The following is a 27,973-nucleotide window of genomic DNA, read 5'->3' on the forward strand; positions in this document are numbered from 1 at the left end:
GCCTGGGAAAGAAGCACAAACGAACAATGGCAGCTCCCGTTTTTTTATATTTATAGCGCCCAGCAGGTGTCAGCCACTGCAGTCTCTGTGCCCCCCTCCTACACCCTGTGGCTGCTCTGCTCCTCCTTATGAAAGAGAGGTGCGGGGGAGGAGGCCAGCTGCCGACTGGGATTAGGTACCTGAATCCAATCTTGAGGAGCTGTGAGCTCCAGTGGCGTTAAAGTGTTTTCTGGAGAATTTCTCATGTTCCCCGTCAGCTGATTACTTCCAGATTTTAGTTCTGCCTCGGCGGAGATGAGCTGCACACAGTTTTGTCAGTCGTGGTTAAAATGTAGTTTGACACATTGGTTGCTCTGAGATGAGGTGTATAATCACATTGGGAGAGCAAAAAGCTATAAGCAAATCCTCAATCCAACAATGGACATTTATGCATTTATCACATATGAAAATATGGATTGAGACAAATCTACAATTTGTATTGCCCTCAGTTTTTTGGGGGGGACTACGGTGTCAGAAAATATGTGGGTGTCAGTATGCACACGTGTACTATAAATAGTAACTAAACATTTTATAATTCAATTAAGCTTTTAAAGGACATAAACCATTATATTCTAGAAAGACACTGTTTTAATGGATATTTGGAGGATTTGGCTAAGTAAGGGGACATCAATACAAGACAATCTCGTATCTCTCTGTTTCAGCCATATAAAACCAAAAGCCAGTCCGTTTTCACCTCTCTTTGTGTTCTTTTTTTTCCCACCAATGTCAGCACTGCTCTTTCTACTTTTGCTCATTAACCTTGCTTGTTCTTCCACTTCATAGCCCTGCTAATACACCCCCCCCTCTCTCTAACTCTTAGAAGACAGTTGAGAATATATAGCAACACCCAAGCTCCGCATGGCACCCCAGTGCACCTTCCTTTCCTTCTGCTTGTTTATAAAGCAATGCCTCTTGAGATTACCAAATGTTTTACATTTAAAGGATATGTTTTGTTAATACTGTAACATGATAATTGAATAACAAAGTAAGCATTATCTAATGATAATCAGCAAAGGGTTTATAAACAAGTGACAAGATTCTGGCCAGAAAGGACTTTTGTCATTATTCTCCATTCTCATATTATTTTATATGTAATCTTCTTCTGAACACATCATTTCCTTGTTGGTGGGCAGAACATAACATTTGGGCATAGACAAAATTGGGTTTCAGTAGCTACACCTCGGGATTTGATTAGATTTATTGTTTTTAATTGAACCTTTATTTCAGTAGGCAAGTCAGTTAAGAACACATTCTTATTTACAACGACGGCCTAGGAACAGTGGGTTAACTGCCTTGTTCAGGGGCAGAACGACATATTTTTTTACCTTGTCAGCTCAGGGATTTGATCTAGCATCCTTTTGGTTATTGGCCCAATGCTCTAACCACTAAGGATGTCTATCTCTGTCCATGATTAACTCATCAGTTTGTTACTATAGTAACTTTATAGCTACGCGTGGGTGCTGTCATTATAATTAACCTCTTCCAGATTGTTTTTCTCTCTCATTTAATCTAGTTTAGTCTATGTAACTATTTGGGTGCGGACTCTCACCCTGCGGCTCTGTGATTTTTTTGTTGTTTTTGATCAATGAATTCACTTGATTAATGTATTCACTTTTCCTGAATTGATTAGAGTTTGGATACTTGATGACACATTTAGGACGGAGCTGCTATAGAAGCAATAGACCAGAGAAACCGTGAAAGTCTTGAACTGAGAGGACATGTCGGTGTTTTGTTGAGGAATTCATCTTGTTGAGGAATGTAGAGGAAACAGACAGCATAACGACAGTATCATGCTCCTTGCTAAAACTTTGAAATGACAGCGTAGACTGTACATGTTGTTGCAAGCGTGACGGTTTTTGTCTGATTGCATTTATCAGAAGCCATTGTTCTGACTGCTAAATCATAATTGCACATGTTCACTCATTTCCAGAGAGCTATTGGACGATAACAGACTTCACTTTTATGATCTAGTAAGAACATGTCATGTCGGTCTCATTCAAAACAATGAACCTACAACAATACAATATGTTCAAGCACAATATACATGATATTTCCCAAAATCAGTTTGACACACACTACCAAGAATTTGAAACCAAGTATTGTGGGTCTTTTGATGGCTTATTTATGTCTAGGCGGGTGCATTTGTGTTGTGTCTGGTCACTGGGTATGCCAGATAACACAGACTCCCTCTGTCTAGCCAAGTGTCCAGACTACTCAGTACGAATCAACTCAACTGGACAGGTATGCCGCCCACACTAGTTATAGTTTACTTTGTGGATGCCATGAAGAAAATCTTAGTTAAGCAAAGCTCTGGTATAACAATAGGTTAAGTCCAACTCCTGAAAGTTATGTTGAGTGTGCGATGATGCAATCATCTAATTATTAAGTACAGATTTGCGTTACAGTGGATTTTTTTTTTTTTAAATACAAAGACATAGACTTCTTTCTCAGAGATTATTATCCTGGGGATCAAGACCATGAGCCTTTGCAGTGCTCAAGCCAGAGGAGAATCAAAGCTCTCTGATGTTATAGTTGAATGTAAAACGATGGCACTTTCACAATGTGATGGAACCTTAATATACTTGCTAATGATGACAGAGGAGGCCAATATGTCACAGAGATCCGAGGAAATTCGACAAAATGGTCATTATAAGGTCTAATAATTAAAATATTGATGAATTAGTCTAACATTGATTTACAGTCACACTTTATCAAGAAGAGAGGCTCTAATTACTGTCCCGTTACGCTACAGACTGACCTGCTCATTTTTTGTCACTTGTAATGAAAAATAACATTTCTTTAACTGCCTTTAAAATGTTTGACCTGTAAAATGTTAATAGGGAGTACAGTGGGTGTCGGATGTGCATTGGCAGTAAAGTCATATGTGGCTAATGTCCCTGAGCCTGGTTAAGTGGATGTACACAGCAAGAGCTGCCTATGAAGCCTCACTAGAGGAATTGGTCAGGGCTGCATTCTTTTTATGACAGGCTCAAACGCTTCCAACAAAGCACAGCTAGATAGCCGAGCTCTACTAAAGCTGAACGTAGCCAATTGTATAATTTCTAAAACAGGTACTGCATCAAAATATACAAAAAATACAGAGAGAGGACATATTAATCCCAACAAAAACATTCCAGAGTTTTGTCGAGATCATAAGATACTTTTCTCGTGATCACGACATAACAAAAGTTGTTTGGTCGAGATCAAAAGATAAACTCCACAGATAGGAGTGCATTTATTGATGATAGATTGAAAGTATGGCTGAGGTGGCAGAACCCAGGCATGAATTGCATTATGTCTGTCACTGCTTACTCCCACATTTCAAGATAGCAGCAAAAGCACGTCTTTCTTGTCTGATCAGTGTTTGTCGCTGAAAGGTTTTTTGTGGATTTTTTGTCTCCATTTACCTTTTTTTCATCTGTCTGCTGTAAACACATTCGACAATATTGCATACAGCGTTTTTAAAGAGACATACAAAACAGGTCTATGAAACTATCGAGGCCTACTTGGATATACCTGAGCACCCTACCCTGCACTGGGGCCTGTACTGGGGCCTGTACTGGGGCCTGTACTGGGGCCTGTACTGGGGCCCGTACTGGGGCCCGTACTGGGGCCCGTACTGGGGCCCGTACTGGGGCCCGTACTGGGGCCCGTACTGGGGCCTGTACTGGGGCCTGTACTGGGGCCTGTACTGGGGCCCGTACTGGGTCCCGTACTGGGGCCTGTACTGGGGCCTGTACTGGGGCCTGTACTGGGACCTGTACTGGGGCCTGTACTGGGGCATTATCTGAGCAGACACCTTCCTACCGTTGCTTTCATCCTTCCACTTGACATTGCGCCTTGGATGTTTTTGGACTACTGCCAAAATTAAACTCCACTTTGGACCCTCCTGACTTTCCACCGGCCAGTACTGGAAACTACATCCCCTCCAAGGTGCTTCTCTCCTGGCTATCATACTGGTAACACAGCCTCTGTTGCAGTGCTGTTTTGATGGGCCCCAGCATTTAATCACATTGAGTAAGTCACTGCTCTCTCCTTGCTGTTCTTGTGTTGGTCAGTTTATGCCTTGGTTGTGTTTATTGTGGATCCTAGTGCTGGATGGTCATTAATCTGTGGTTGGGTTCTGGCTTGCTGCCTATAACTGTGGTGATCCTACAAACTGTGGTGATCCTACAAACTGTGATTCAATGTAACTAACTATCACACTGTATGGGAAACAGACTTTTTCCAGATTGGCAACAATCACCTTCAGTGACTACAGTGAATGTTTCATCCCATGTATGAGCTGCAACTATTTGGCACAGTTCCCAGGATAATATTGGCCGGACAAATTTTCAATGTGGAAGCTGTCAGCTTATTGAGGAATATACAGTGCCTTCTGAAAGTATTCAGGTCCTTTCCACATTTTGTTTTGTTTTGTTAATCTAAAATGGATTAAATGAAACATTTCCTGAGCAATCTACACCCAATACCCCATAATGACAAATAAAATATATATATATTTTTAAATGGTAATACATTTATTCAAACTAAAAACCACAAAAAACTTATTTACATAAGTATTCTGACCCTTTGCTATGAGACTCGAAATTGAACTTAGGTGCATCCTGTTTCCATTGATCATCCTTGAGTTATTTCTACAACTTGATTGGAGTCCACCTGTGGTAAATTCAATTGATTGTACATGATTTGGAAAGGAACACACCTGTCTATATACGGTCCCACAGTTGAAAGTTCATGAGAGCAAAAACCAAGCCATGAGGCCGAAGGAATTGTCCGTAGAGCTCCAAGACAGGATTGTGTCGAGGCACAGATCTGGGGAAGGGTACCAAAACATTTCTGCAGGATTGAATGTTCCCAAGAACACATTGGCCTCCATCATTCTTAAATGGAAGAATTAAAAAAAAATGTAATCATGAAGACTCTTCCTAGAGCTGGCCACCCGGCTAAACTGAGCAATCAGGTTAGAAGGGCCTTGGTCAGTGAGGTGACCAAGAACCCGATGGTTACTCTGACAGAGCTCCAAAGTTGCTCTGGGGAGATAAGAGAGCCTTCCAGAAGGACAACCATCTCTGCAGCACTCCGCCAATCAGGCCTTTATGGTAGAGTGGCCAGATGGAAGCCACTCCTCAGTAAAAGGCGTATGACAGCCTGCTTGGAGTTTGCCAAAAGGCACCTAAAACTCTCAGACCATGAGAAACAAGATTCTCTGGTCTGACGAAACCAAGATTAAACTTTTTGGCCTGAATGCCAAGTGTCACGTCTGGAGGAAACCTGGCACCATCCCTGCAATGAAGCATGGTTGTGGCAACATAATTTTGTGGGGATGTTTTTCAGCAGCAAGGACTGGGAGACTAGTCAAGATCGAGGCAAAGATGAACACAGCAAAGTACAGAGAGATCCTTGATGAAAACCTGCTCAGGACCTCAGACTGGGGCGAAGGTTCACCTTCCAACAGGACAATGACCCTAAGTACACAGCCAAGACAACACAGAAGTGGCTTCAGGAGAAGTCTCTGAATGTCCTTGAGTGGCCCAGCCAGACCTTGGACTTGAACCAGATCGAACATATCTGGAGAGACCCGGAAATAGCTGTGCAGCAACGCTCCCCATTCAACCTGACAGAGCTTGAGAGGATCTGCAGAGAAGAACGGGAGAAACTCCCCAAATACAGGTGTGCCAAGACTTGAGGCTGTAATCTCTGTCAAAGGTGTTTCAACAAAGTACTGAGTAAAGGGTCTGAATACCTATGTAAATGGAATATTTCTGTTTTATTTAATTTTGTATTAGCAAAACATTCTATAAACCTGTTTTTGCTCTCTGACCTGTCCCTTTTCTCCTCCTTAACCTGGTTGTTGTGCCACTGCTTCACCAGCACAATGCCACTCTCTGACTGACTGGCGAGGGTTGCTCTGCAGAAACCCCTCCCTAGTGAAGTCACCTCTCTCCTCTCATCTCACCCACCCTTCCCATCCTACCCCGAACTTTCATCCACCCCCCCCCCCCTTGGAGAATAAATGAGCACGGACGCTTTATGAGGAGCTCGTAGATGCCACGGTTAGCGATCCTGCATCCCAGTGGAGGCCTGTCACACGCAGTAAGCCCAGCCCAAGGCAGCGATCTTTGGTGGATGTGGCAAAAAAAAATGGCTTTGGGGGATCCCATCATGCTGACCAACAATTTCACCCACCTGCTTCCATAGATTCCTGCCCCCAGCCCCTGCACGGAGGGCTTCTATTGATGATGTAGGTCCTCTGTCCCCCATCTCTTGTCGGTCCTCAAGGAAGCTCAGAAAAGGACGGATGTCCACGGCCACTCACCGTCCTCCAGCCATCATCATAGGTAGTTCCATGGTGAGGCACATCTTGATTCCTGGAGCAAAGACCCTGTGCTACCCGGGGGCTATGGTGAAGGATATCACAGGATATCTTCCATCCGTCCTACATCAGCAGCCAAGCAGCTGCCGGTGTCGTAGTGCGTGTGGGATCAAATGACATCAAAAAGCGTGAATGAAACACGATTTTGTTGAGTTAATCAGCTCCCTAAAAGGCTCTGAAAAGCATCCAATTTTCTCTGGTCCCGTGCTGTCGCTGGGTTGCAGCTGTGAAAGGTTCAGCAGAATCTTAGCACTTCATATCTGGAGTAAAGACTACTGCCTCTCTGTTGGAGTAACTTTTATTGATCATTTCAACACTTTTGGAAACAAAAGATGCTCTACAGGGATTATGGACTCCACCCAAAACATTTAGGAGCCTGGACCCTCTTCATATTTTAAGGCTGCTTTAAGATATTGACTCAGACAGAACAAGCCCCGCTCAGATAATACGTCCCTTCCTCTCTAAGTGTTATCATTGTACTATGGTCTATACTGCCAGGGGTGTTGTCAGTTGTAATCTTGTAGCCACTTGCTTGAATTCCACTCTTAGATCTGCTATAGTTACATGTAGATCACAAGAGGAACCCACTGTGGTTTGCTCACCCAGTGCTTTTAGTTCAAATGGGAATTCCATAAACTTGAATAACCCCCCTCGGTTTTGTTTTCAAATCACGTAGAGGGCTTGGGCTGTTGAACCGAAGCCCATGTAAGTCAGTTTATAACATAATTTGTTACTCTGAGAGTTTCTCATATTGACATTGGCTGCAGCCTCAGGCCCTGTGGCACTAACCTTGGAAAAGTAATTCCAATGTTTTTCTCCTTCCTCTATTACTAATAGGGACAGACCAAATTGTGCAGTTCTATGCAATCTCATAGCCTTTACCAACTATATCAATATCAACAATTAGACAGGGCCTATTGAACGTAGCTTGTTTGAGATGGAGTGTCCATGTGACTTGAAGGTCTTAGGTGCATCTGAACATTAGGATCTTACTTCCTAAACTGGATTAGATCAAGATCTGGGCTATGCAGACAAATGCGGATAACAGGTATTGACTGGAACTTGGATCACTGGGTACATTAATATTGAGGGTTATCATGTGTTCAGAGCTGACAGACAGGGTAGAGGTGGTGGAGTGTCCATTTTGATAAAACATTCTTTCTCTGTCTCTTTACTGAAATCCGTTTCCCTTGCAATGAAATTTGAACTACTATCTTTAAACCTTTGTCTGGGGAACAGTATATCAACAACAGTACAGCCTTGGGTAACCTTTGTGACCCTCGAGGAGTTAACTAGTTTGTTGTCTTATTTTACTAAATCAGAAGTTATTATCCTGGGTGACCTAAATTATGATTGCAAAATGCAGGGTTCAGACAATTGAAACAACATGTGTAATGATCTGAACCTAACCCAGCTGGTGACTAAGCCTACACGGCCCAACCCTAGAGATCCTTCAAAGTCGTCTCTAATTGATCTTATTTTAACAAATACACAAGATAAATATGTTTCTACTGGTGTTATCGCCCCAGGCCATTAGTGAACCTGCCCAGTTGTTTGTGTTAGAGATGTGAGAATACAAAAATCTAAGCCTTGTGTCATCATGAACAGGGACTTCTGTTTTTATTTAAAAGAAATCTGCAAAAATGTATTAAATATATATTTTTTTTGCTTTGTCATTATGGGATATTGTGTGTAGATTGAGGGAAACAATATATTTAATCATTTTTAGAATAAGGCTTCTAACCTAACAAAATGTGGGAAAAGTCAAGGGGTCGAATACTTTCCGAATGCACTGAAATATAATATTGTTGTGTTTAATGTGTATTTTATATTTTATTATACAGGGCTCATTTGGAAAAGAGGTCCCAATATGTCTTCCCTGTCAAAATAAAGGATAAATACTGTCATAAACAATAACATTTGAAAGACATTTAAAAGAGTAGTTTCCCTTTTGTTATGTCGTGATCACGAGATAAGTAAGTTGTGATCTCAACATAATGAGGGAAATGTCTTTTATTCATATGTCCTCTCCAAAACCGTAATTCAGATGTAGGGGGGATATACAATTATCACTGTTCTTTGATTCAATCCCTTTTTTGGATGACATTCAGTGGTTAGTTAATGAAAAGGTGTTGAACAGAAATTATCCTATTTTCCTCTCCATAGAGCCATAAAATGTTGCTTCAGACACTTGTGAGGGCAGTCAGGAATCCCAATTTGTCTGCTGAAATTGGAAATGTGAGGACATTAAGGTGTGAGGCCAATGAAGTCAGTCAGTTTCATACAAGGGACTGGTGGATGGCCTGGTGGCTAGTCCAGTTGACAGACCAGCTATCCTCCTGTCCATGGGCTACCCATGACCAACATACACTTACAACAAGTGGGAATTGGACGTTTGTAGTCATTATTTTTTCTCCATGTAATGCCAGTGAGAAGTAGAAGTTTCCGTTGCCGTAAGGTATGTTTGTGCTTAGTGTAATGTCAATGGTTTTCTTTGACTTACGTTTATCTCTATTTTTCACGGGAAACTGTTTATTGAGTCTATTTCCCGAATCGACTTTAAAGATATTTTCATATCTTATCTAGTACAGTCTTCTATTAATTAATTATTACCACATCAGTCCTCATTCCAAACGTCGTAAAATTCTTGGTTATCTGCACAAACCCATCATTTACTTATGAATCATCCACACACAATTATTGGCTCAATTATTGGCTCAACTAATTAAACAATTACAGAGTATACAAACATAATAACATTACACAGTAAATACCGTCCCTAGTGGACTAAACATAAACAGTTTGGTTATAACACGATAGATTCAGAGAGAAGAGAAGGGGGTTTTGAAAGGAAGACTAAGGAACATGTGTCACGTGCTGATATTAGTTATCTTTGTTTTCTTTATTATTTTGGTTCGGTCAGTGTGTGACAAGGGTGGTTGGTTTAGTTTTTCTATTGTCTAGGTGTTTTTGTCCTGTCTAGGGTTTTTGTATATCTATGGGGTTTTAGTATGTCTAGGTATATGTATGTCTATGGTGGCCTGAATTGTTTCCCAATCAGAGACAGCTGTTTATCGTTGATTGGGTTATTGTCTATGTGTAGTTGCATGTCAGCACTCGTGTTTATAGCGTCACGGTCGTTTTTGTTAGTTTATTTAGTGGTCTTCGTGTAAATAAAGAAGAATGTATTCTTATCACGCTGCGCCTTGGTCTCCTCGTTATGACGAACGTGACAACATGGGTCTCTACTGGACCTGGGAAGCTATTCTCACATTAATGCATATGCCACTAACGATCGCTCATTCGGAAAAGCAATGCGTTGTATTTACGCGAAGCTGGCTTCGATAGTTGAGCTGGTGATGTGAGGCTCTGGTTTGCCCAGTTAATGTTGCCATTGTCCTTTGTAGATTCTGCCGGGTCATGGTGTGTAAGTTTCATGTGGTCTAACAGGTTCATCTCACTCTGGAAATGCTTCCTCGTCGATCAGTTTTCTCATACTAGATTTGCGCATGTTCAGCTGCAGTCTGGTCTATGCCAGTTTAGTATGCACTTCTTCCTTAGATGATCCAGAGTTCAGAGTTCATAACATTTCATGTGTGGAGCAAGCTCTCACATTTCCTGGCCTGTATAGTTGAAAGGAGCCCTTTTCAACGTGGAGGACAAGTCTTCCTATTATTTGGAACTAAGTTGACTTTTCGTCACGGAGGCTTTTATTCAAGAGTGGAAAAGGGGTTGGTTCATCATTTCCAACCAATGTCTATTCACTTGGGCGGGGCCACTGACTGGGCACACGTTACCATAACCTACACTTTTCACTTTAGAACACATAGTATAACAATACTTTTGAAAAGATTGCAAAGTCAAACATTTTATCCAACCTTTAGATGCAAGCCTCATAATTGAGGACCTTAGGATAGTTAGGGTAATGTCAGGGTAATATGGCTGTATTGTCTTTCATGAGGTCACAAACATGAAACAAAACTGACAGGGGGGGGGGGGTCAAATCTCTGCTAGCCAATCCACTGAAATGACAATACATTTCAGCCAATCAGGTATGACAAGGTAGGGGTGGCATACAGAAGATAGCCCTATTTGTTAAAAGACCACACCCATATTATGGCAAGAACTATTTGACCAGGAAGGAGAGTGATGGAGTGCTGCATCAGATGACCTGGCCTTCACAATCACCCAACCTCAACCAAATTGAGACAGTTTGGTATGAGTTGGACCGTAGAGTGCAGGAAAATATGTGGGAACTCATAGCATATGTGGGAACTCCTTCAAGACTGTTGAAAAAGCATTCCAGGTGAAGCTGGTTGAGAGAATGCCAAGAATGTGCAACGCTGTCATCAAGGCGAAGATGGCTACTTTGAAGAATCTAAAATATATTTTGATTTATTTAACACTTTTTTGGTTACTACGTGATTCCATATGTGTTGTTACATAGATTTGAATTCTTCACTATTATTCTACAATATAGAAAATAGTCAAAATGAAGAAAAACCCTTGAATGAGTAGATGTGTGCAAACTGTTGACTAGTACCGTACGCTCCATGGACTTTTCTAAGTGCCATTATTTTACAGTGGTATTCTCCTTCGGTCATTTCAAAAATATAACTTCATTGTGTAATAAAACAATTTAAAATCGATTCTGAAGTATATAGTGTCAACTCAACATTTCAACCGGTGTTTGTGTATGTCATGTTAAAATCCCCCTACACTGATGATTGATGCATGCATGACAAAATGGACTGAGATAATGTCAACCCTCAATGCCAAATAAAAAACCAATTGCAATGAATCCATTAATGAAGGGCTGAGGGAACTGCTGTCTTTCCTATTTTAATGAGATATGAAGAGTATCACACCCCTGTGATTCTGCTGCATTAGAACTACATCCACCCCACCTTTGTTTGCATTTCAAAGAGAGCCCATGGGAACATGCCTTGCATATTTACATCTGATTAACAACTATTTTTCTGTAAAATGTTCATCAGTGACAGTGATAAGACCACACAGTAATTCAACACTGAGCCTGATGATAGTAAAACTATAAACAGTCTGATTAATGTCACATGGCATGGGAATACACACACAATTGAGTTCATCAAAATAGATTTTCAAAGGGAATATATTATTCTTTCAAATTACTGTGACTAAATGGATTAAGAGAACATATTAATGTAGGCCCTATGCGTTCAATAACATTAAGGTTAACAGAAAGACTACTGTATAGGGTTCTAGATTGAGCTGTTTCAAGAGGTAGGACATGAAGAATGACTGTTTAAGGTTAAACAATACTTGCAGAGGAGGGTGACAAGCATGATGTAAGAAAATATATATATCATCCTGCAAATCTGAAATGCCATGTTTGGCGTGCCATCTCCGATGAGCCACTTACAGAGAACATGACTTTTCACTCTGTATGTATCTCGTATTTTTGCAGCGTATTCCTCCTCAAAGATGGGATTTACATCATCTGTCCATATTAGAGAATAAAAAATATGGGTAAAGAATGGCCTGCCTTGTACCTACCCAGCGTTAACGAACCCAGACATCCAGCATGCAGAGGTGAGGAAAACATGAAAGTTCAAAATGTTAAGGTAAAACTTGGGAATGCAAAAAATAAATAAAAATAGTACTCCATAATTTCCGATGCAAACTTTGTTTCGCAGAGCTCTGTGTAAGGTATGAAGTATGAACTAACCATGTGATTATTAATTGGGCCCGTTTTAATTTGACGATTCCGGACTGCATATGTTGGCAGCTCTCCACAAGGTCTGTCTGCGCAGGAGCGTGTCGAGGGGGTACCAGGCTGGATGCCTCTGCCATTTAGAGAGCAGCTTGGCACTCGCACATTGGAATACCAATGAGTGGGGTTCAAAAGGCACGGCTCCCCTCGGAGACGGCTCTCCTTCCCCTACTCGGCTCCAGAGGGTCTCCACGGACTAATTTCCAAAACCACCTCTTAATATGGGCTTGTTTCAATCACCCGAACAGACAGCTTCATCCCCTGATATAGAATGTTTCTAGATTAGAACGAAGCATACTAACTGCTCTGCAATAGCCAAAGAGCATTCACATACAGAAAAGGATTAATGGGTCTTCAATGCCATTTGGCTCTGAAGTAATAGTAATACATTTTTTGGTTCACATTGACACATGACAATCTTAAAGAGTGCAATCAAAAAAGAGGCATGGAGTTATAATGATGAAGTGAAGGCAAAAGACATCGTGCTGGAAGTGAGGATCTCGGAGACCAAGACATTTTCTTTCAGCATGAATGACCAGTCTGTCGCGTTCATCTTTTCATGCTGGACATTTACTTTAAAACATCATTTTATGGCTGTGAATATAAACTTCAAATGAATCTCCAGCGGATAAAAAAAAAAGACTTCATTTGACTCTGAAAGCTGTCTGTTTTAGTCATTTCATCCCAGGCTTTATCTACTCGTTCAAAGCCCGGGGGCTTAAGAAGACTAGATGGAAGGGACAGCCAAAGTCCTATTTAAGAAGTGCATACTGTATGTTATGTCTTAAGAGTTTTCTCGCCATATTAGTAGTAACAATCTTGAGGGGATACCTTTTTGCGAAAGTCATCTGTAAATGAACAAATGAATGGGAAAATGCGCAATAGGAACGTCTCGTATCTGTCAGTTATGAATCTCATTATTTTCCCTCTGACATGGTCTCTCGATACCATACATGGCTACCGTTTTTTTTAAGTGAATGTTTTCCCCTTTTGTTTATGAGAAGACTTAAGAGGTAGGCTTTTCCATGAGCTTGAGTGGAGTGAAAGATAAACTCTCATCAGTATGTGCATATGGAAACACAAGGATAGACATGGAGGTGTCCATTGAAACACACTTGAACATTATGAAAAGGATGCTCCAAGGACATAGATTTTTTTTGTGTGTAGAAATTAGTTTCTCATTCACCCTCTGAAAATAATGTTTATTTACTGAGTTTATAAGAACACGCTATATGCATATTATTTTCATTCAGTCACGCACATCTAATTCCTTTGGTTAAGTTAAAAATTCCTGACAAAATTTTATGACATGTTTTCTTTTGCAAATAGAATGGGATTGATCCTGCGGTTGAAAAGGTAACCATGGAGATGTCTATTTGGATAGGGAAACAATAAGGGAACAACCTGTTTGAATGCCTCAGTGCCCTGTGTGACGTGAGAGGGGTTAATAGGCTACAATAGTTGCATGGAATTTGACTACTGAACTATAGAACTCTTTGGAGTGTCAGCATTAAACGCAACTATTGATTACAATGCAATAATGCTGAGTTGGTTGTGGTCCCCACGGTCCAATCTGCCCTTCAGCAGATTGGAAGCTGGACACACCTCGTGTGTTTACTCACTGGTACACTCTACAAACCTAAATGACATTGTCCAATGAAAGCTGTCCATCTGAATGTTATATTTCTGATGACCATTTTACAACGTTGCTTTTCATCTGAGTGGGAAACACTCAGTAGCTACACACACTACTTAACTCCGTCAGTAAAACGTAACATCCATTCTTCCACTGAATCAAAATCCCTTTCACGCTCTAGCTTTTCCTAACATTGAACGGCACAGAAACAATCTCACAAACTAGGACACGTAAAATGATGAGAAAACTGTGCGGAGGTTTCCTGTAGATTGATTCTCCCAACGCCTCATTCTTCTCTGGTTAGTCATTTATTGACTACAATGATGGAGGTGAGGCTACGCAGAGAGAGACAGCATGCCCTGTTTAATCCTTGGGGCATCGGTGGAAGGTGGTCACTTGTTAATAGAATGCTAAGGCCAACGTGGAAATAAGCACAGCATATGAGACCCTAAACTGATTTAAACAAGATATGACCTAGGTTCAGTGGTGGAAAAAGTACCCAAATGTCATTCTTGAGTAGAAGTAAAAATACCTTCATAGAAAATTGCTCAAGTAAAAGTGAAAGTCACCCAGTAAAATACTACTTGAGTAATAGCCTAGATGTGTTTGGTTTTACTTATACTTTTCAAGAGTATCAAAAGCACAATATTAATCATTTCAAATTGCTGTTTTATATATTCACACATCCTACTGCAAGCAGATCCTCCTGCGTAATTCCTTGAGGGAAATATCTTATAATTTCTATTCACATATTTTATTGGGTGTAAATACAGTAGAGAATGAGGGATAGATTTTCTTTTTGTTGGTTTGATAGCAGTGATTAACCTTTTGTGTATATCAACTTTCTATTCAAACATCTTGTTTTCGTTGTATCTCACACCTCCGATTACATCAATGCAGCCGGATACAAAGGGGAAAATCCTCTGGCTATATATCTCATTCTCTATTCCACTTCCAGTCAATATTTATTCAATGCCAGACAGAAATGTGTTTTCAATTGCAATGCTCTCATCAAGCCAGCCCTGTAGAACAAAACCCAGATCATGAAGGTGTGTGTGTGTGTGTGTGTGTGTGTGTGTGTGTGTGTGTGTGTGTGTGTGTGTGTGTGTGTGTGTGTGTGTGTGTGTGTGTGTGTGTGTGTGTGTGTGTGTGTGTGTGTGTGTGTGTGTGTGTGTGTGTGTGTGTGTGTGTGTGTATATACACTACCGTTCAAAAGTTTGGGGTCACTTAGAAATCAAATCAGATTTATTTATATAGCCCTTCTTACAACAGCTGATATCTCAAAGTGCTGTACAGAAACCCAGCCTAAAACCCAAACAGCAAGCAATGCAGGTGTTGAAGCACATTGGCGAGGAAAAACTCCCGAGAAAGGCCAAAACCTAGGAAGAAACATAGAGAGGAACCAGGCTATGAGGAGTGGGTGACAGAACATGGCCAAGATGTTCAAATGTTCATAAATTACCAGCATGGTCAAACAATAGTAATCACAGTAGTTGTTGAGGGTGCAGCAAGTCAGCACCTCAGGAGGAAATGTCAGTTGGCTTTTCATAGCCGATCATTAAAAGTATCTCTACCACTCCTGCTGTCTTTAGAGAGTTGAAAACAGCAGGTCTGGGACAGGTAGCATGTCCGGTGAACAGGTCAGGATTCCATAGCCACAGGCAGAACAGTTGAAACTGGAGCAGCAGCACGGCCAGGTGGACTGGGGAGAACAAGGAGTCATCATGCCAGGTAGTCCTGAGGCATGGTCCTAGGGCTCAGGTCCTCCGAGAAAGAGAAAGAAAGAGAGAAAGAGATAATTAGAGAGAGCATACTTAAATTCACACAGGACACCAGATAAGACAGGAGAAATACTACAGATATAACAAACTGACCCTAGCCGCCCGACACAAACTACTGCAGCACAAATACTGGAGGCTGAGACAGGAGGGGTCAGGAGACACTGTGGCCCCATCCTATGATACGCCCGGGCAGGGCCAAACAGGAAGGATATGACCCCACCCACTTTTCCAAAGCACAGACCCCACACCACTAGAGGGATATCTTCAACCACCAACTTACCATCCTGAGACAAGGCCGAATATAGCCCACAAAGATCTCCACCACGGCACAACTCAAGGGGGGCGCCAACCCCCAAAAATGTCCTTGTTTTTGAAAGAAAAGCAAAAGAAATTGTCCACTAAAATAAATTGAAATTGATCAGAAATACAGTGTAGACATTGTTAATGTTGTAAATGACTATTGTGGCTGGAAACTGCAGATTTAAAGAAATGCAATATCTACAGTTGAACTCGGAAGTTTAAAAACACTTAGGTTGGAGTCATTAAAATTTGTTTTTCTACCACTCCACTAATATCTTGTTAACAAACTATAGTTTTGGTGTAACAATCGTCTGTGGTGGAAGAATCTACGTTGTGCATGACGCAAGTAATTTTTCCAAAAATTGTACAGTCCTGAAACATGAGACCTTTGTGATAAGATAGTGTTCACCTATGCATACAGTACTGAATCATGTGACCTTTGTGATAAGATAGTGTTTACCTATGCATACAGTCCTGAAACATGTGATCTTTGTGATAAGATAGTGTTTACCTATGCATACAGTACTGAAACATGTGATCTTTGTGATAAAATAGTGTTTACCTATGCATACAGTACTGAATCATGTGACCTTTGTGATAAGATAGTGTTCACTTATGCATACAGTACTGAATCATGTGACCTTTGTGATAAGATAGTGTTCACTTATGCATACAGTACTGAATCATGTGACCTTTGTGATAAGATAGTGTTCACCTATGCATATAGTACTGAAACATGTGACCTTTGTGATAAGATAGTGTTCACCTATGCATATAGTACTGAATCATTTTTTTTATTTTACCTTTATTTTACTAGGCAAGTCAGTTAAGAACAAATTCTTATTTTCAATGACGGCCTAGGAACACTGGGTTAACTGCCTGTTCAGGGGCAGAACGACAGATTTTGTACCTTGTCAGCTCGGGGATTTGAACTTGCAACCTTTCGGTTACTAGTCCAATGCTCTAACCACTAGGCTACACATGTGACGTTTGTGATAAGATAGTGTTCACCTATGCATACAGTACTGAAACGGTAAAGCCTTCTGATTTACTGTACTCCCACACACTGTAGATACCTGATATGATAGCAGATTCAATGGAGAGATTGCATATCACATTTCCTATTCCTCTGGTACTGGAAGAATGGCACCTTTGTAAGCAAAAATATGTGAAAGAAAGAGAACTCTACCTTCCTTTGCAATTCAGTGGAGGCTGCTGAGGGGAGGACGGCTCATAATAATGGCTGGAATGGAGCAAATGGAATCGCATCAAACACATGGTTTCCATGTGTTTGATATATTTGATACTATTACACTAATGCTGCTCCAGCTGTTACCATGAGCCCATCCTCCCCAATTAAGGTCCCACCAACCTTCTGTGGTGCAATTCCAATTTCACAATTCCAATGGATGTGGCAAGGCTAGAGTTGACACACATGAGACCGAAGAGACTTGTGCTATGGCTAGGCCTTTCCAAGTCCCAGAGAGTGACTATAAAATGAACGAAGGGGGAACTCTGACTTTTAGTCAATGTAAAAATGGCATTACTGTTATTATTCAGTCATCTGGAGGGTGCTGAATTTATATCATGGATGCCTCATGCTTAGAATTTTGATGTCTAGTATTTCAATTCTCTCAACATCAGGGATCTGGCCAGGTGTACACCAGGGACTGTGCATTGTGAGAGGTACAGAATGAGGGATATCAAAAAGGAAATGGGATGTTTTTATGGTCCCACTATTGAGTAATATGGGCCATTCAATATATTCATTTTAAGTGACTCGTTTTCTGTACTATAATATGTGCCCGTAAAAAGTGATTGTTTTCATTTGGGAAGATAACAGACACATGCACGCACGCAAGAACACACAAACGCGCACACATAGTACTCTCTGGAGACCTCAGATCCCTTGGATCTCTAGAGAGTGTCTGCATTACGTTTGAGTCTCAGCTATCACTGGGGTTTCCCCCTCAAATTCTCTTGGAGTGCCGGGACTTGATGAAGAATCTTTAAACAAATCAACCAAGCAAAAAGCCAATGAAGTGCCATGAATCAACTCTCCATAAAGTTTAGAATGCTGGCGAGGGATGACGTATATGCTTGCACTTCGGGAGTAAACGGTTCTCCGTCAATTGTGCTGGAATGCTATCCTTGTCCTAGAGTACTGCTTCACATTTCCGAGGAGTGTCCTATTCGGTGGAAATGATATCAATGTTTTTGGAATTTCATTTCCAATAACAAGGCTCTTCAGTCTTTGGAGAACAGGGTGCTCTTGGTAAAGTGTTCCATACTTACACGAGGGGGATGAGAGTTAATGAAAGCCAATATCTGTTACAAATTCTGAAACAAGGCCCTTAATAGACCACAAAGATTGGTTGGGAAAATAGGGGCAAGGAGTCATATAGCTACAGACTTGATTGAAGCTAGCATTGGGGGGCGCTCACTCTCACGGTTGGAAGATGAAGTGTTATGGTATTCAGATGTTGTCTGCTTTTTTCTTGGTTTTACAGTTAACTCTGAGACATGTGTGCATGCTTTTGCATGCCTACACTCTTTCTCTCTCTCTTTCCCTCTCTCTCTCTCTGTGTATCCCTCTTTAACTATGAATACATACACTGAGTGTAAAAAACATTAGGAACACCTTCCTAATATTCAGTTGCACCGCCTTTTGTCCTCAGAACAGCCTACGTTCATTGGGGCATGGACTACAAGGTGTCAAAAGCGTTCCACAGGGATGGTGGCCCATGTTGTCTCCAATGCTTCCCACAGTTGTGTCAAGTTGGCTGGATGTCCTTTGGGTGGTGGACTGTTCTTGATACACATGGGAAACTGTTGAGCGTGGAAAAACCCAGCAGCATTGCAGTTCTTGACACAAACCGGTGCACCTGGCACCTACTACCATACCCCGTTCAAAGTTACTTAAATATTTTGTCTTTCCCTCTGAATGGCACACAGACAATCCATGTCTCAATTGTCTCAAGGCTTAAAAATGCTTCTTTAACCTGTCTCCTCCCATTTATCTACACTGATTGAAGTGGATTTAACAAGTGGCATCAATAAGGGATCATAGCTTTTACCTGGATTCACATGGTCGGTCTATGTCATGGGAAGAGCAGGTATTCTTAATGTTTTGGATACTTAGTGAATAAGTCCATTCATTCCTATAGTCTTGTCCTTCAAGCAACCGTACATTCTTTTGTATTTGTATTTATTAAGGATCCCCACTAATTCCTGCCAAGACAGCAGCTACTCTTCCTGGGGTCCAGCAACATTAAGGCAGTTTCAGTGTATTCGGAAAGTATTCAGACCCCTTTACTTTTCCATATTTTGTTACATTGCAGCCTTGTACTAAAATGTATTACATGTTTTTCCCCCCTCATTAATCTAAACACAGTACCACTGTGTTCTTGGGGACCTTCAATGCTGGACACAATTATGGCTTGGTTTTTGCTCTGACATGCACTGTCAACAGTGGGACCTTATATAGACAGGTTTGTGCTTTTCCAAATCATGTCCAATTAATTTAATATACTGGACTCCAATCAAGTTATAGAAATGTCTCAAGGATGATCAATAGAAACAGGATGCACCTGAGCTCAATTTCGAGTCTCATGGCAAAGGATCAGAATACTTATGTAAATAAGGTATTTATGTTTTTTAAATCTTTTTTAAAAAACAACATGTTTTTGCTTTGTCATTATTGGGTATGTGTGTAGATTGGTGAGTACATTTCAAAAAATATTGTTTTAGAAGAAGCCTGTAAAGTAACAAAATGTGGGAAAAGTCAAAGGGTCTGAATACAGTACTTTCCGAATGCACTGTATTTACAATCAAAAATATGGCATAATATTACATTTCTTAACACATTTTACAACACATTAAGTGTGTGCCCTCAAGCCAATACTTTACTACCACATATCTGCAATAGAAAATCCATGTGTACGTGTGTAGAGTTGCGTGTGTTATCATGTGTATGTGTGTGTCTGTGCCTGTGTGTGTTTCTCATAAGGTGTATTTTTATCAGTATTTTTTTAAATCTGATTCTTCTGCTTGCATCAGTTACCTGATGTGGAATATAGTTCCACGAGGTAGTTCTCAGACTGGGATGGTTCGCTTTCATTCCCTGGTCCCTGTAAGTCTATCTATTGAGCCTAAGAGTTCTCCATTGTAGCGTTAACACAGTGTCGTCTTTTAATTTCCTGGACGAAAAATCGGTCAATAAAAATCATCTTAGCATTTGATGTTAAGGGGAATCAAATCAAAATCAAATCAAAATTTATTTATATAGCCCTTCGTACATCAGCTGATATCTCAAAGTGCTGTACAGAAACCCAGCCTAAAACCCCAAACAGCAAGCAATGCAGGTGTAGAAGCACGGTGGCTAGGAAAAACTCCCTAGAAAAGCCAAAACCTAGGAAGAAACCTAGAGAGGAACCAGGCTATGTGGGGTGGCCAGTCCTCTTCTGGCTGTGCCGGGTAGAGATTATAACAGAACATGGCCAAGATGTTCAAATGTTCATAAATGACCAGCATGGTCGAATAATAATAAGGCAGAACAGTTGAAACTGGAGCAGCAGCACGGCCAGGTGGACTGGGGACAGCAAGGAGTCATCATGTCAAGTAGTCCTGGGGCATGGTCCTAGGGCCGCGGTTCAGTTGAAACTGGAGCAGCAGCACGGCCAGGTGGACTGGGGACAGCAAGGAGTCATCATGTCAGGTAGTCCTGGGGCATGGTCCTAGGGCTCAGGTCCTCCGAGAGAGAGAAGGAGAGAATTAGAGAACGCACACTTAGATTCACACAGGACACCGAATTGGACAGGAGAAGTACTCCAGATATAACAAACTGACCCCAGCCCCCGACACATAAACTACTGCAGCATAAATACTGAAGGCTGAGACAGGAGGGGTCAGGAGACACTGTGGCCCCACCCGAGGACACCCCCGGACAGGGCCAAACAGGAAGGATATAACCCCACCCACTATGCCAAAGCACAGCCCCCACACCACTGGAGGGATATCTTCAACCACCAACTTACCATCCTGAGACAAAGCTGAGTATAGCCCGCAAAGATCTCCGCCACGGCACAACCCAAGGGGGGCGCCAACCCAGACAGGATGACCACATCAGTGAATCAACCCACTCAGGTGACGCACCCCCTCAGGGACGGCATGAGAGAGCCCCAGCAAGCCAGTGACTCAGCCCCTGTAATAGGGTTAGAGGCAGAGAATCCCAGTGGAAAGAGGGGAACCGGCCAGGCAGAGACAGCAAGGGTGGTTCGTTGCTCCAGAGCCTTTCCGTTCACCTTCCCACTCCTGGGCCAGACTACACTCAATCATATGACCCACTGAAGAGATGAGTCTTCAGTAAAGACTTAAAGGTTGAGACCGAGTTTGCGTCTCTGACATGGGTAGGCAGACCGTTCCATAAAAATGGAGCTCTATAGGAGAAAGCCCTGCCTCCAGCTGTTTGCTTAGAAATTCTAGGGACAATTAGGAGGCCTGCGTCTTGTGACCGTAGCGTACGTGTAGGTATGTACGGCAGGACCAAATCAGAGAGATAGGTAGGAGCAAGCCCATGCAATGCTTTGTAGGTTAGCAGTAAAACCTTGAAATCAGCCCTTGCTTTGACAGGAAGCCAGTGTAGGGAGGCTAGCACTGGAGTAATATGATCAAATTTTTTGGTTCTAGTCAGGATTCTAGCAGCCGTATTTAGCACTAACTGAAGTTTATTTAGTGCTTTATCCGGGTAGCCGGAAAGTAGAGCATTGCAGTAGTCTAACCTAGAAGTGACAAAAGCATGGATTAATTTTTCTGCATCATTTTTGGACAGAAAGTTTCTGATTTTTGCAATGTTACGTAGATGGAAAAAAGCTGTCCTTGAAATGGTCTTGATATGTTCTTCAAAAGAGAGATCAGGGTCCAGAGTAACGCCGAGGTCCTTCACAGTTTTATTTGAGATGACTGTACAACCATTAAGATTAATTGTCAGATTCAACAGAAGATCTCTTTGTTTCTTGGGACCTAGAACAAGCATCTCTGTTTTATATTTTGGTTTGGCACTAATTGGGACACAACATATGTATCTAATGGAGTATGTCCATGTTCAATCCTAAACAGTTTACAGTATATGAAAAACTGGATTCAATTAGTTTATTGATACATTTTGGATTTATAAACTTTCAAGGTAGTTATTGTATAAATGTGTGTTTTGTGGAAACTCCAAGGAAGCTGGTTTGATATCTAGGTAATGGGTCAATCAAGCAAATGTAATTGTGTAGGGTTTTTATTGAATTTGATAGAGCTCCAAGACCCATAAAATGTGTTTAAATACACTTCTGATAAACGGTGGCCAGAACAAAACAGAACAAAAAAAAGCTGCGTGGTCAAAGGCACTGCATCTCAGTGCAAGAGGCGTCACTACAGTCCCTGGTTTGATTCCAGACTGTATCACATCCGGCTGTGATTGGGAGTCCCATAGGGTGGCACACAATTGGCCCAGCATTGTCTGGGTTTGGCCGGGGTAGGCCATCATTGTAAATAAGATTTTGCTCTTAACTGACTTGCCTGGTTAAGTAAATAAAAATATGTCAAAACAGAAGCTGAACTATCATTGTGTTGGGATCAGTATGGGAGAGTGCATTCCTTAATCCCGCCATCTCGTATACGTCTGAAATGTTCAAGAATAAAGCACAGTCTCCAGCCATCTTTCAATTTATGCTCGACTGATAAATGATCTCAGAATTGAGTGACTCCACTTCAAGCCTAAGGTTGCCTGTGTGAAAATAGCTCACGTACCGGGATGTTTGTGAAAGTACATTTTGAGGAAGTCAAACCCAGTGTGAGGACTTGTGACAAAAGTCCTGATCCACACCACTGTGTGGTGAAAGTACTAGCAGCATAACCTTTTGGCTAGGTAGCTATGGATCATTCACAGTGCTTCATTCATGTCAGTGGCCGCAGCTTGGAAATGTAGTCAATCCATAAACAAAAATTACTATAAAACAAGTAATGATGAACATTGCTTAAGTGCATTATATTTCTGCTATTATTAGAATTGAGGTTGAGCCTCACCATGACTTTAGGATCATATTCTACTACACACTAAATAAGTGAACTTGACATTACTATAGGTTGTTGGGAACTGAGGTGAAACAATGGTGTAACTATTGAGCAGAGGAGGCTGGTGGTAGGAGCTATAGGAGGATGGGGTCACTGTAATGGCTGGAATGGAATAAATGGAACGGTATCAAACACATTAAACATCCTTCCATCAGCCTTTTGAAGACATTTCATGGTGTCTCGAGATACTCATCAAAATAGTGCTATGTCTTGAGAATACAGTGATCATAAACTGACTTAAGATGTCGCAGTTTCAACATTTACATTTTACATTTAAGACGTCTTAAGATGTCTTCACATTTTTCACAAATGTCTTTTGTAAGCTGGGTATGTAAGCAGATCTGATCCACTCAATGTCTCGTCAACATTTGACATTTCAATACAAGCCGTTTATAATAGACATCTATGGTTTCCCAAAATGGTGTGGGCACCCGCCGTGTCAAGAAAGATCAATCCGTATTATAAGAACTTATACATTATAATCATTTTGCAGACCATGACAGGAGAAATTAGGGTTACGTGCCTTGCTCAAGGGCACATCAGCAGATTGCTCACCTATTCGTCTCGGGGATTCAAACCAGCAACCTTTTGGTCACCGGCCCAATGCTCTTAACCTCTAGGTTACCTGCTGCATACCATGGTCAACATATGCCTTTGCAGAGGACTGTATTACATTGTCCTATTCTCATCTTTAGTGGTAAGGAATGTTACTGCAATCACTGACATGTTGTGAAATTCCCACCCCTGCAAGACACTGCAAACATATCTGTTGTGACCTCTGTTAAGCACTCTTGCTATTGGCAAAGACACATTTCTTTCCTCCTAAAATGCAGTGGATTATGAGGTCACAGTCATTTTGCCCATATCCCCATTAGCAGACAATGTTTGTGTCCTCATCCCACTGTACTAACACTGCACATTGAGGCGGAGGCCTCTCTCTCTCAGTTATATCAATAGATTGCTAGATGTGGGTCAAAGTGGACGCTTTTGAATGGAGGATGATAGGAATACTTCCCAGTGTGATCAAAACGAAAGGTATTGACAAAGCCAAATAGACCCATCTCTCAGATGCCTAACCAGAGCGAACTGATCTTCCATGGAAATAAGTGTTAACGTGGCTACACCTGCTCCAACACTTTTGTGCCTCCTTACAAAGGAGCATTTGGAGGGACGTATTGGACTCAGATTCAATTAACTTGTCTGATAATAAGGGGAAAAGTGAGGTAGTTAGCTATTCAAGTCTGAGGTCCAGAGGTATGATTGACGTTAGTCTCGATTCAACCCAGCATGAAAAGAAGAGCTAAGTAAACAAATAGAATGCTCTCTAATAATATTCCCTGTCCAAGTCCAATCCACTTTCTTCTGGAATCAAACCCCATATTTTCTGGTATTGCGAAATAATGTACAAAGGCAACAATGATTAAGTAGTGTCAAAGGGATCAGCACTGAGATGGGCATGCATTGTGGCCGTCTGATGAATTGAATAAGTCTGCGAGCCATATCGTAAATCTCCTGGACGAAGGACAAACCTGAGCTTGCATCAAAGGACCTGATGGAGGGGAAAATCTAATAGGAAATGTGTGGAGTGGAGAAAGGCTGAAGGGGGTATTGTCAACAACTTCTAGCAGCAATCAGATACAGTATCATATGGGCTTTGTTTAAGTCAATGTCAACAAAGCTCACAGCAGTCACTATATTCTGTATAAACATAACATCTTTGATGATATTTGGCATACTCTCAACAGTTGGACATGTGTAAGTGGTACGTGTTGGACAGAAAGAAGTTGCAGGCAGTTTGGTGACGAATGGGTTTTATCTGTGTTGCTGAATGACAGTGTCAGATGCTGTCTGGAACCATGTTTCACTTCAGTGCACATTTCACAATCCTTCCCTTTCTCTAGGCAGTTACAGAATACATTAGACGTGTTGTTCTGCCACTTGTCATGTTTTGAAGCCGTAGAAGTACTGTAAAATGTAGGATGATAACAGTAACCAAAATGGAAAAACAAATGTTTAAGTTGAGGGTAAGATTTTTTCCTTTATTGTTCTAGCTATTTATTCACAGTATATAAATCATGCATATTAGCAGTGTTACGTGTTACACACACTATATAGAGGACGTTGTTTAACCATTTAGTCCATTTTATAGAACATTCCTACATTACCCACCACTTTAGCCAATCTCAGAAACAAAGCCCCTCTCCTCCAGCGCACCATCAACAGAGAAAAGTAGCAGCAAGCAAAAACACCCTCAACAGCCATTCAATGGATCAGGCAATGGATGGCTGCTGTCCAAGACCATGTCTTTGGGAGGAAAACAATAGCTAATCAATTGGCCAGTGTAATGTATGAGTTACATTTTCCTCCAGCACTTGAGGGACAGTATCCACCCCAGTGGACATTGATCACTATTGGGGGTGATCTGTCAGAACGGTCAGGCTCTGTCAGAGAGGAGCCCCATTGGCTGGAGCTTTACTGAGCCTGTATGGCCCAAAAGTAGAGGAATGTAGTGTGGCCTCTATACTTAGTGTCACTTTGAGTTTCCTCTTTCTAATTGAGTAAACTAAACTCCCTGTAATTTCCAATATGTAAACGTATTTGATGACATCGGGTCATTTAATGCATTCAGTTGTGCAACTGACTTTGTATCCTCTTTCTCTTTTATATGCCTTACTGCTGACTAGACCGGTCGCGCACATGCGTCACGTGATTTTGTCCATCCACACCAGACGCGTTCTGGACATGCAGGTTGAAATATCAAAACGAAATTTGAACCAACTATATTAACTTGGGGACAGGTCGAAATGCATTAAACATGCATGGAAATTAAGCTAGCTAGCTTGCTGCCCTCTACTCCGACAACTAATTCACAGATAAAAAGGGTAAACCGAGTTTGTTTCTAGAATCTCTCCTCCTTCAGGCTTCTTCTTCTTCTCTGGACTTTATATGGTGGTTAGCAACCAACTTTAAGGTGCATTACCACCACCAACTGGACTGGAGTATGGACCTCAGCTCATCTTTCAATCACCCACGTAGTATATGCTCCTAAAACCAGTGAAGAGATGGGAGAGCTGGGACTTCCAGCACGTCAAGTATCACAAATAGAACCAGACGCTCGTCATTTATTTTGCAACGCTCGTGCACATAACATGAGCGGTGTGGTCAGCATGTTACCTACTCATTTCCTTGAAGGTTTTTGAGTTAGATACAGATTAGGACAAATGCACAAATCCTCCACTGTTTTATTTTCAAACTCATAGAAAATATATTTATTCAAAATCACAACCATTCATTACACATTATACAAGTACTTACATGCATTCTCCCTGCGTTGGAGTAATGCTACTGTATATCTAAACAATGTACCACTATTACACTGTTAATGGGGTGTGGGTGTGGGGGGGGGACTACTGCTTGTTCTGTATAAAGCTGTTTGTTCAAACTAAAGTCTCTCCATCCCCTTAAGAACCATTAAACGTTGTGAGCCTGTGATCTTGACATCTGTTCCTCTCTAGCAATCTGTTCCAGTGAAAAACATCTTAAAATAGGCTGCAACCACCAAGCAGCATGGCAAGATGGGGGTCACAAACAGTCATTTATCAAATAAAGGGTCAATTGTTTTCAGATCTTTCCAATGGAATATTATACAGTAGGTTTTTTGGTGATACCAGTGTTCTTTGTTTCTTCACCGCACAAGATGTACTGTCTTTATTTTACATGCATTTCTTCAGTTTCAGTACGTGGTTCTAAATAGGATTGGAACATTATAGGCAAAAATAAAATAAAAAGTGTAATATACTGTGTATATTATAGTATAGTAGTAGAGTATAATATAGTTTAGAGTATAATACTATCTGTTATTACGTCACTTTGTGTTTAGTAATACAAAGTGAAAGGAGTTGGAGGTTGTTCTAATGTGACCTGCTTGTTGGGCACTTTCTGCCCTCTAGTGGTGGTCTAACTTGGTAAGGCACGGATGGACGGGCAGAAGAGCTTCTGTTATCTGTCAAACTGTAAGTTCACCAGGAAAGAATGGTAAAATGTAATTTGTTATCTTAAGGTAAAGACTAGCAGAGAAGTTCATTGTTTGCATGTTGTGGCTGTAACTGTGTTTTGTTGGGGGGGGGGGGGATCACTGTCACATATGAAGATTCGATGAACAAACATGTAGATGCATTCCAGAGATGTGATAATGTATAAGAATAACTGATCATGTATTATTATAGTCTTCATTGTAAGTTCATTGAAAGTCAATAAACGTTTTGTTCTTGACAAAAACGTTAACCAAATGAAACACCTGAAAGAGTATGTGAATATTCTTAGTAGAGGATCAGTGTAAGTGGTGCAATGATTACTCTGCCTCAGAAACAGTGGAGATAGGAGGAGTGAACGTTCGCCAAATGCCCTGTGAAAGGTCAGCTCTAGATTTTTTTCCAAATATCTTTCAAAATACCTCCTGGCATTGCAAATATTTTCTACTACTGCCTGGTACCTTGGGGAAGGATGACCCCCCCCCCCTCCCCCCACAAACGCGGAGCAATGTTCTACCAGTCCGTCCAGAAAAACACTGCTTTGGGTTATTCATCGATTGGCTATTCAAATCCCAACATATGCTGCTCTGCTTCCACTGCTCAGTATTCCGAGAAATTGTCAATTTCCTAGCTCTTCCACGAAGCTTCCTGCCCAGTTCAGGAGTCACTTGCACACCCTTGAAATGAGAGAAAAAATTAGGTAGAAATGTAAATAGATTCAATGTCGTGTGTCAGCCGCTCTGCTCTCTATAAACGTCAAAACTATGTGTGTCACTACGTACATTACTCCCTATTTTCAGTGATGCCACAAAGATTATGTGTGTCACTACGTACATGGGCTGGGCTCCCTGCCTGGGCTGGGCTGGGCTCCCTGCCTGTGCCATTAAACCCCTACAACTCATCCAGAACGCCGCAGCCCGTCTGGTGTTCAACCTTCCC

The sequence above is a fragment of the Oncorhynchus masou genome, chromosome 10 (assembly GCF_036934945.1).
Source record: "Oncorhynchus masou masou isolate Uvic2021 chromosome 10, UVic_Omas_1.1, whole genome shotgun sequence".
Classification (NCBI taxonomy): domain Eukaryota; kingdom Metazoa; phylum Chordata; class Actinopteri; order Salmoniformes; family Salmonidae; genus Oncorhynchus; species Oncorhynchus masou.